Below are 10,943 nucleotides of genomic sequence, written 5' to 3'. Positions count from 1 at the left end.
TTACTTTTTTGCTTTTTCATCTCTTTGGGAGAGAATTTTCGCTTACTGTCTTGATTTTGATTGTTGGCTGGTGTTGGCTAATTTTGTTATCGAACGCAACTAATAATACCCGAAAAAATATCAAGAGTTTCCACTAATTATGATTTAATATCATACATGCTGCTATCCTCCGATCCACTACTAACAACCAAACGACGAATTTGGTTGAGATTTCCATTACGGAACCAATTGCTATTCCGTGTAAAGTATAGTGAATTTTAGGTGAAACTCGGTGGGGATACTAATGGAGGTCTCCTTTAACTGTATTTACCACTTTCACAATGTTGTTGCTAATAGTACTTAAGTTATTTCTTGTTAGAATATCCCGCCTGCTATCACCACATTTTATTATAACTCCACACCTATCACTTTTATTTACACAAATATATTATCCTTAAAAGTAGAGTCCGAATGATTAATCGGCATCGGCTAGTATCGGCACAAAATTGAGCATCGGCATCAGCCTTTTTTCGCCGATTCTTTGGAATTTCTTTTCAAATGTTCAGGTGAAGCGACTGCCAACTTTAAAAAACATTTGCAGACAGCTCACAAAAATGAGTTTTTTTTGTTGAAAGTGTTTCACGTTTTTTCCATACAAAAGTATGTGCGACAATTTTCTTTTATATGGAGAACACTGCCAGCAAAAAAGAATTGCCAAAAATTAACGGGATCTTATAGCAGCTTGAGACTTGCACCTCATTATACTAGAATGAAATGGTCTACAAAACTGCATACCAAAATTCTGATTCAAAAGTTTGAAATTTTGATGAAAATAAGCAGAATTTTTCTAATTGTTGTACAAAGTTTGAAATCTGAATTTATATGGTGTTTGTTGTACCAGCTAGACTTTTATAAAAACAAATAATAAACATTAAATAAAAAAGACAAAATCGGTAAAAAATATCGCAATTCTTTTATTTTGTGGACCACTATATGTATGTATGTACATACATACCTAGCATATAAGTTCTTATGCATTGAGTGCAAGAGTGTATTTTAGTACAAAACGAAATGAAATTTTATGTTCCTAAATATTTTTTGCTTAGCCCCATATAAAAAGTTATTTTATGTAATGTACATAAATGTGATATATGTACCAGTGACCTGCACGATTATGTTAGTATCGTACGAGTACGTTATTAACTAACACTTTTGACGATTACCACGATGCCAAAGTAGCGAAGTTACTCGGCATCGCCGCATCGTCGCATCGTACGATTACTAACAGCATCGTCGATTAGTAACAACGTAATTCTGTTAATAAATTAGCATCGTCAATATCAGTGTGACCAGATAATGCCAAAACCATATTAACTATACTTGCATACGTAATTGATCACTGATGTTAACTAGCGATCGCTTCAGTGGAAGTGATTCGCTATCTTCTGTGGACTGACGTTTGTAGCATGTATGCTTTTTTAAATTTGAAGAGCTGGCTCCTTTTCCAAATTTGAATAATTTTTCACATTTCGAACATATAACATAAGGTACATTTTCTCGCGTCTCAGTAACCACAATTTTTCGAAAATGTTTCCATATTTCACTTGAACCCGATGCTTCGCTTAATTGATAATCACCACTTTTAATCTTTCGTGAAATTTCCATTATATAAATAACGCAACAAATGTACCGGGAAAAACTTCGCTAAAGCTATCAAGAAAACAGGCCACGTCCTTTGCTGCACGCACGGATACTAAATTACAAAGCAAAACTCAATAATGCCACGATACCAAATGTACCGTTACGTATACTCGTTGTCGGGGCTGCCAACTTTCCGTAGTTGGCAAGTTTAAAATTAGGCACGAAAAAGTGCTATGTAGAATTGCTGAATTTGGTTGCAAATGTAGCCTATTAAGTTATCTGATCACACTGGTCAATAGCAAGCTGCAAGCTAAAAACAGTGGTCGGCGCTTCATACCGCAATTGTGGACGATCACTTCACACGAATTCTTACGCTCTATCGTTTAGTCGTTAGCGAGACAGCAACAAATAAACAACGCGGATGGGTATTCTGCTTTGTTTCTTGAATACAAATATGCCTTGCGAGAAATATGTATGTACATATATTGAAAATTCTTTTGGGGGCATATAATGCCCTTTGTGTAGTAGGACCTTTAAAAGACTAGGGAATATGCTATTAAAAGACATTTTTATTAATTTCACAATGATATGGAAAATTTTGATGGGCATGGATTTTAATATTGGTGTTGGTGAATCCAAATGAATTTTTTATCTGAGTTTCATTACTTCAATATTGTCATAACTCAGAAAACTAAAAACTCGAGAAAAACGGCATTAAAGTTTTGATTTTACATATACTAACAGGCGAAAAATTACTACATATTTTGTTCTAATGACTACTGGTAATCGTTACAGCTATGAAATTTTTACACATCATAAGAAATAGGTAACGTCCATACTTAACTCGATTTTTTGCTTTTTTTGGATTATGACACTTTTCTAGTAAATCAGCGATTTACATATACATATCGCTACATGAAATGCAAAAGGACATGGCAAAAATCGTCACTGAAATGGAAAAAGTCGTGATTAATATTTTATTTTCATAAAACGATGTGGGGAGTTGTAATTCGATGAAATCCATCATATAAATCAAAAAGTGTATTTTGAATTTTTTATGAGTTACGACTTTTTGCATTTCAGCGACTATGTTTGTTACGTCTTTTTGCATTCATGTGACGATATGTGTTAAATATATGTTTTTATTGAAGCCCGATCCGTTAAAAATTTTTTCACTTATAGTAATTTCGTACTGGGTTGCTCATGCGGAGCAGTTCTCTTGTGCTCACCAACACAGACACAGTTTAACTTTTGCCGGCCAGTGTTGCCGCGACGTCATGAAAATATGTATCATAGAAAAAAACAAAAAATGGATCAAATGTTTCACAAATCATTTATTTAAGTATCAAGTATTTTATTTTTCCCTACTAATTTTACCTTTAAGGAGAGCTGGAAATACTTTTCCAGAAAAACGTTTGCTAAAAAATTATTCATACATATATCTTAAATTGTAGATTTTCACAGTTTGTGCGTACATATAAGTGTGATAAGTGCCATAGCAACGAATTCGAAATATATGCACCTTATTTTGGTTTTAAAAGTTTTTTTTTCAGAGCTTAAACTTATAAAATTCGTTGATTTTATTAAAACTGCGGAAAATGTAAAACCAACCTAACGTCAATCAATGCTCAACTTCAAAAAAAAAATTTAGCTCTTCATATCAGCTATTAATATTACTTAGCTCTTTTTTTTCGACCGAAAATTTTTCGAAATATTTCTCTGGCAACACTGGTTGGTGTCGTGGTTTAGTTCGTCACGCTCATGGTTGCCGCATTTTAGAAATGTAGTAACAGTGGATATTTTGCGTGCATAGGCTTTTTGGCCTCTTTTGCTTATACGTATAGTGAAGGAATGGATCTTAGAACTTTTTAGTAACTAATAACTATAAGATTTCGATGTTTAGGTTTTATTATTTTCATAGGAATGTGCTTTCACATAAATAGGTAACTACATACATATATAGTTCTGAAAAAGAGATTGCCTCATAAATATTAACCATTATTTTTGGGTATAAACCAGCATTAAAATTTCTTATATATTTATATAGGTAGAATCGAATTAAATAAAGTGAGTCATTTGTGTCCTCTTTATAAAAATCCTGAAGCAAGCAATTTTAACTCATGTATGTATGTACATATAGTATATTACCAACATTTATTAACTCAAACTGTAGTTCTCATTCAGGGTCATACATTTTGTTTTTGGTTTGTAGCAATCGCATGCAAATAATCTAAAACAAAGTATATTAAAAACACGCTACTTTTTACTTTGGGTATTTTTTGTAATGTTCGTACATAAAATGTGGCAAGCGTGTGCCAAGATTACGAATAAAAAACAATCAACAGCCGATCACGACGCAACTTTCGTCAAATCTGCGCTCTTTCTGCTCACTCTCTCAACAATTTCATAAAAAACGGAATGTTACTAACATGTTAGTAACATGTTACTATCTTGACGATGCCGACGATGCGGCGATTCTGCGATGCCAAATTTACAGTTATGTAGCATGTACTCGCCGCATCGGCATCGCCGATTATTAACATGTTACCTTTTTATGTAATCGTGCAGCTCTCTAATATGTACATATATTTTTACACATACATATGTATGTATGTACATACATGTGTATTGAATGTTGCATAACAAGTCAATTAATTCAATTATTTCTTTTCTTTTGCTCCGTGAAACGAACTGATTTTATGAATTAATACATTTATTTGTAATTTTTTATGTAATCGGCATCGGCATTGGCATCGGCCGATTCTTTCCCCGTAAGCCGATTAATCGGCATCGGCATCGGCACCTGAAAAAAAATTGGAATCGGTCGGACTCTACTTAAAAGGTTCGCATGCGTTTGTAATACCTTAACATACAATTATTAATTAATTAATTAAGTAAAACGCGTTTATAAATGTCTTCACAAACGTTTGCACATTTCACAAACAAGCAGAAATAACAATGGCTGACAGTAACACAAAATGTATGCTACCTTACGTTAAAAAAAAAAATACACCACAAATAAGTGCGTATAATTAGGGGTATTAAATTGCCTCTTATCTTGCAGTGTTGGGCAAAATTCCAGTAGATGAAAAACAGTTGTTGTTGAGTCGCAAAATGGACAAGATGTTGGTTCTATTTCTTCCAAGGAGGTGAGCATGCGTCACTATAGTGTGTCCAATCCGAGTGTGAGTAAATTTGTAGGTATTGTTGATGGGTAATCTGGTTTGATCCTGGCTGTATTCACTATTGAATATTGATGATTATAAGAAATCCAATCAAGGGCCAATTTAGGGCCGGTTGTTCAATGTCTGATTAGCACAAATCGGAGGTAGAAGCTCCGGTTAAGCACAACTACTGCTTTATCGATCACATGTTACATGCATGATGTCGAAATCGTCGATAGTGGTAGTGATAACCAGACATTGAACAACCGGCCCTTAGAGTGTCTCTTTTGGTTGATGAGTCGATATATATCAGATTTTGTAAAGAAGCTGAATGTTAATGTGGGCATATTGGATGCATCTTTAGCTAATTTATCAGCGTAGTCATTTCCTGTTAACCCAGTGTGGCTAGGGATCCACATTAATTTAATCTTTTTTGCATGTAAAATAAGATATTCTCTTAATAGATTTGATGATATTAGTGTGGTTATTGCAATTTTGTATGGCTTGAAAACATGATAAGCTGTCGGTACATATAACATATTTTCCTGGGTTTTTGCGGCGTGTAGAACAGCATGGAAAATAGCGGTGGCTTCAGCAATAAAAATTGAGCAAAATGGAAAAAGTAGTCCATAGGAAATTGGCTTTCCTTTCTCGCTAACCACAGCAAAAGAGGTTTGGATGTTTTTCGATCCGTCCGTGAAAATAAATTTCCAATTATTGTGCTTTAGTGAATACTTAACTTCACGAAACTCTGAGATATCGATCGCATTCGGTGTGGAGATTTTGGGTAGCCGAACCAGTTTGTCAATGAATGAATTTTTCGGAATCAACCAAGGTCGATGATAAAGTTTACGTAGTTTAGGAGGTTTTAACGGAAGGTGGTTCTCTTTGGCAAAAATTACGCATTTGTATATAGCTGACTCAACTTTCGGAGGTCGAATACGAGATGATAATGAAAACAACGCATTTTGTAGTGTATCATGGGAACCAAGGATGACCTAGGGTATAGTTTGCTGGTTGGTGCTATCTTCCATATTGTCTCTTAGAAAGGGAAGACCAGGAAGACCAGATTCCGCTAATATATTTTTAATAGGTGACGTTGGGAATGCTCGGAGTGATCTTACAGCCGAGTGGTACGGGGCAGCAAGCAATTTTAGATGATTTTTAGAATGATGTCCATAGATTTCTAGGGCGTAATTGATGACGGAGAGTACGAGTGCTTTGACAACATTAATGAGCAGCGCTGGGCCAATGAACGAGCGCTTACATGATAGGTACTTAACAATATTGGTATTTTTAATAATTCTATTTCTAATATACTGACAATGTTGTTTAAATACGTACTTACTATCTAGAATTATTCCAAGAAACTTAAGTGTAGGAGAACATGAAATATTTACACTGTTAAATGAGATTGCTGGGAAATTACAATTATGTTTTCTACAAATGTGAAGCATTCTGGATTTAGAGTACGAAATTGAGGCGCCTGACGAAAGTGACCACAAGGATAATTGGGAAAGGATTTCTTTAAAGGTAGAGGATATAGAAGATAGATCAGAAGATTTTGAGAATAGGAGAAGGTCATCAGCATATAGTTGATGCTGTATTATGGGGAAATTGGATAGGGTAGAGCTAATTTCATCGAATGCTATGGTGAACAAAATAACCGATAGCGGTGAACCCTGAGGGGTGCCGTTATCTAAAGGAAGAGTGGGGGAAGAAGTGCCTGAAATAAGAACTGTGAATTTGCGTTTAGAAAGGAAAGATTTTACGAAATTAAATATACGGGGCCCTACTTTCCATTTTATTAACTGTCTTAAAACCAGGGTTCGTATTTGCACACGCATGCTCTGCTCACACACGCGCCAGAAACACATTCAACTTGCACTCACTGCTCATACACATGTGTGTGCATAAGTGGAAAACAAACTCTGCTCACAGAAAAGTGTGTGCTGTTTGTTATTAAGCACATGCAGATGTGTGTGAGCCGATTTTTGTACAAATTTCAGCCCATGCACATGCACATAATATATTTTTAAAAGAATTTGTTTATTAAACGTTAAAGACTATTCAATAAAAAGTGAGATGTTGTTTGCTTTTATATGACAGAAAACATATTAAAAAATTATTTTAAGATTTGAGTTAGAAATCGAAGTGTATAAGTTTCTCTACGCAAAGCACACACATGTGCGTGTACTTTATATTAATAAAAATAAAGTACACACATGTGCCCGTGCTTTTTACCAAACGGCACACACATGTGATGTGAGCAAGTTTTTAATTTTTTATATGCACAGCACACGTGTGTGAGCGTAAAATGTTAGGATGTGCTGCGCATGTGTGTGCAAATACGAACCCTGCTTAAAACTACGTGTATGCCAACACGATCAAACGCCTTTTCAAAACCAAGAGAAAGAAGCGAAACATGGTTTTTATTAGATAAAGCATCACATATGAATTGGTCAAGATTTAAAAGGACGTCGATAGTGCTTTGACCTTTTTTGAATGCTACCTGATTAGAGTGAATGAGCTTATTGAATTGAAGAAACCAGGAAAGTCTAGTGGCAATCATTTTTTCTAGAAGTTTTCCTAGGCAGGGCAAAAGGGAAATCGGACGATAGCTGGTAACTTCGCAAGGAGGCTTGCCAGGTTTTAAAATAGGGAAGATTGCGCTGGTTTTCCAGACTTGGGGGATGCTAGCAGTTCGAAAAATGTTGTTGTAGTGATTGACGAGGCGGGAGAGTAGAAGAGAAGGGAGATGTTTGATAATGGGATAGGAAATTTTATCTAAGCCAGGAGTTTTACCTTTGACAACAGCTAGAGCAAGTTGGAGTTCAAATAAAGTTAGATCTAAGTCAAGGTGTTTGACTGAAGGGGATAAGGGAGATGGTAAGAAATTGTAGGACAGTAAAGAGTGTTTGTTAGACGAATATTCAGGTGAGAAATTAGAGTCGGAAGAATTGTTGGCAAAATAATTAGCAAATTCTAAAGCTATATCCTGTGGATAGAGTAGATTACCTTGTGAGGAGTTGAGCGAAAGAATAGGAGAAAAAGATTGGTTACCAGATAGTCTTTTTATGTTGGCCCAAATTAGTTAAGGATCGGAAGAGGAATTTATGCTGTTGGTAAATGTCTGGAAGGATTTAATTTTGGCTTGTTTGGCCTTTCTTCTAAAAATAGCATTCGCTTTTTTATAAGCCACAAGATTTGATGACGAGCGATTATGCTTGAATTGATGCCATGTTTGTTGCTTATACAGTCTAAGCAAAGATAATTCATTGTCCCACCAAGGAGGGTTGGGATTACGGGGTATGGGAGAGGTTTGTGGTATAGATTGGTTGGCTGCAGATCGTATTATTTTTTGAGTTCTAGAAGTTTCCTGATTGATATTAATTGAAGAAGGGACGGAATCTGAGTAAAGTAAACAAAAATCTTGAAATTTGGACCGATCAGCTGAATCAGTTTTAAAAAATATTCTGGGTTTGGAAAAAATGGAGTTTTGAGACGAGATTTTAGTTTTGATAGGAAAATGATCGCTACCATGCAGATCATTTAAACAATGCCAATCAACTTTAGGGGAGAGGGAAGTAGAGCAAAGGGTAAGGTCGATATGTGTGAAGGTGGAATGGGTGGAGAAGTGGGTAGGGGAACCGTCATTAAGTACAAAACAGTCAGAACTAAGTATAGCATCTTCAATTATGCGGCCCTTGTAGTTAGTTGAGGCCGAACCCCAAAGAGGACACCAGGCATTGAAGTCACCAGCTAGTAAGAAGGGAGTAGAGCAAGAAGGGAGAAGGTTAAAGAAATCTGCTGAAGTGAATGTTTGTTGTGGAGGAGAATAGGCACAGATTATTATGATTTGGGTGGGGAATTTCTATGGAAATGGAAGAGATATTTGAAGAAGATATTGGAAGAACATTATGCGGTAAGTTTCTTCTAATCAGGATTGCAATATCTTGTTTGCTTGATGTGTTGGATGGAAGGTTATAAAAGTGACCAATATTGGCTTTTGGAGTATGAGCTGGTATATTGTTTGGAATGTGTGTTTCGTTTAATAATATAACCGAGGGGTTATGTGTTTTGATTAATATTTCAAGTTCATAATAATTATTAATATAACCATTAATATTCCATTGAATAACAGTTAACATATTGAATAATTGAAAGAAAAATAAAAGAGGTAGTACTTTACATTAAATGTGTTAATATGATTATATAATTTGAACAATGAATATTGGGAATTATATTTCCATGGGCAATTGGCTATGGGAAGGAGGGGAAGATGGTAAAAGAGCATGAAGGGAGGGGGATTTAATGGTAGGAGATGTGATTGTGGAGAGGGGTGAGAAGGGAGGGGAAGGAGAATTATTTAGGGGGGATACTGAGGGAGATGGGGTATCAGGTAGGGCTGCCAGATATCTCTGTTGCCAAACCGGGACACTTAAGGGGAGTAGAGGCCTCTCGCTCCCTTCCCTTTCGTTTCGACAAAAATTACGTACGAAAGGATGTAGTAAAATTTTATTTTGACAAACAAAAACAAAAACATAAAAACGTGCGATCATGAGATCATTACAACGTACACTAGCAAAACAAAACAATTTATCACAACTGAAGCACAGAGAATTTTTCACAATGCATGTACCTTTTTTGTTCCTTATAAAAATACAGTTAATACTAAATACATCAGAAAACATAAAAATAAAATTTCTAAACTTTGTGCGAAACTCGGGAAAATGCAATAAATTTGCATACAAATTCGCAACTTTCTATTCAGACTTTTTTATAAAAATTTTGAAAATGAAGTTTTACAGCCCATAAAAATTTAGTTGATTTTTGGTATTGTTTTTACTGAGAGTTTCTTCCATACAAACTATGTTCGACATTTTTTTGTATGTGGAAGACACTGTTAGCAAAAAATAAATAATTGCAAAAATCAACGAAATTTTCCGGTAACTTCAGACTTGCACTTTACTAATTGGCTCAAAAGCTACATTTTCAAAATTTGTGATCAGATGAAAGAGTCTCCGAGCCAATAATTTTGTACGACACGGTACTTATAAGTAATCAAAGAAAAAACATTAAATACAATGTAACATTAAAATATCAGTCATTTGTTTCGTTGCTGTGAACCAGAGCTGTAAAACTGTGAAATCATTTGAAATTAAAAATCATCAATTTTATATTATTATGTTTTCATTGAATTCTCCCTTATTGAATAATGCGGCTTATAGTTTTCCAATTCTACATTCACTCAAAGTAGATACGATTGCACACATTTCCATATTCAAAGAAAGATTGAAAAAATTGAATGACGAACGATTCACTTTTAACACTGAATAAGCACTCAGATGAATGCAGCTTTTGCTATGTGTGCACACATCCACTCAGTACCAATCAATTGATATAAATATTTTGAACACACAAAACCCACTGAAAAATACGCCAGGTTGCATTTTATTAAAAAGACTGCAAAATTTCAACACGAAAAACAGTTAATAGAGCGTTATCATCAGTTTTTTTTTCACTTAAATTTGTACAAGGATTTATAAGAATAAAAAATATTAATTGGAGAAATATTTTTTAGTGAACGTGTCGTTAGAATGTCATTATGAAAAATATAAATTATTAATGATTTTAACATCTCTGTTTAGAAAATTGTCAGCTTTCCAAATAAGTGTTACCAATATACCATTAATAATGCATAATGCATAAATTAGTACATACATATATAAGTTAATATAAACTAACAAAATTAAGAGCTTCTGGTTCTAACTTTGGACATACATATACATTTCATTATTTAATTATAAAAATGTTTGATACAAATTTCTTCGTACTTTTTTTCGTCGCTATTGGGTCAAGCAGTTAATGAAGATTCGAAAATCGTATTCGTTGGTTTGTGGAGGTTTTTTCATTTACAATAAGCCACAAATTATCAACATTTCCAACAAAAAAATATTTAACAAAATTCGTTGGTCTCTATTTTCATTAACATCCTTTTCCGAAAGTGCAATATTTAAGAATTTATACCCATTTCATTGATCGCGCTTTTTAACCCAAGTTTTGGTTTGTTTGTTAACATCAAAACTACATATCGACACCTAAGTGGAAGATCGACCTATCTCGGCAGCCAGTTCGAAAACTCCCTATCTCAAAAAA

The 10,943-nt window shown here is 34.6% G+C and overlaps 1 protein-coding gene across 1 annotated transcript in view; it reads left to right on the top strand.

Annotated features, from left to right (window-relative positions):
* LOC118736343 (putative RNA polymerase II subunit B1 CTD phosphatase RPAP2 homolog) overlaps positions 1-10,943 on the top strand; it is a gene marked incomplete at its 3' end in the record, with an annotated part of 35,569 nt that overhangs the window by 338 nt on the left and 24,288 nt on the right. The window lies entirely within an intron of this gene.

Source organism: Rhagoletis pomonella, unplaced genomic scaffold (genome assembly GCF_013731165.1).
Source record: "Rhagoletis pomonella isolate Grant_MI unplaced genomic scaffold, Rhpom_1.0 Rhpom_scaffold_00003, whole genome shotgun sequence".
In the NCBI taxonomy this organism is placed as follows: domain Eukaryota; kingdom Metazoa; phylum Arthropoda; class Insecta; order Diptera; family Tephritidae; genus Rhagoletis; species Rhagoletis pomonella.
This window is presented reverse-complemented; position numbering and strand designations above follow the sequence as displayed.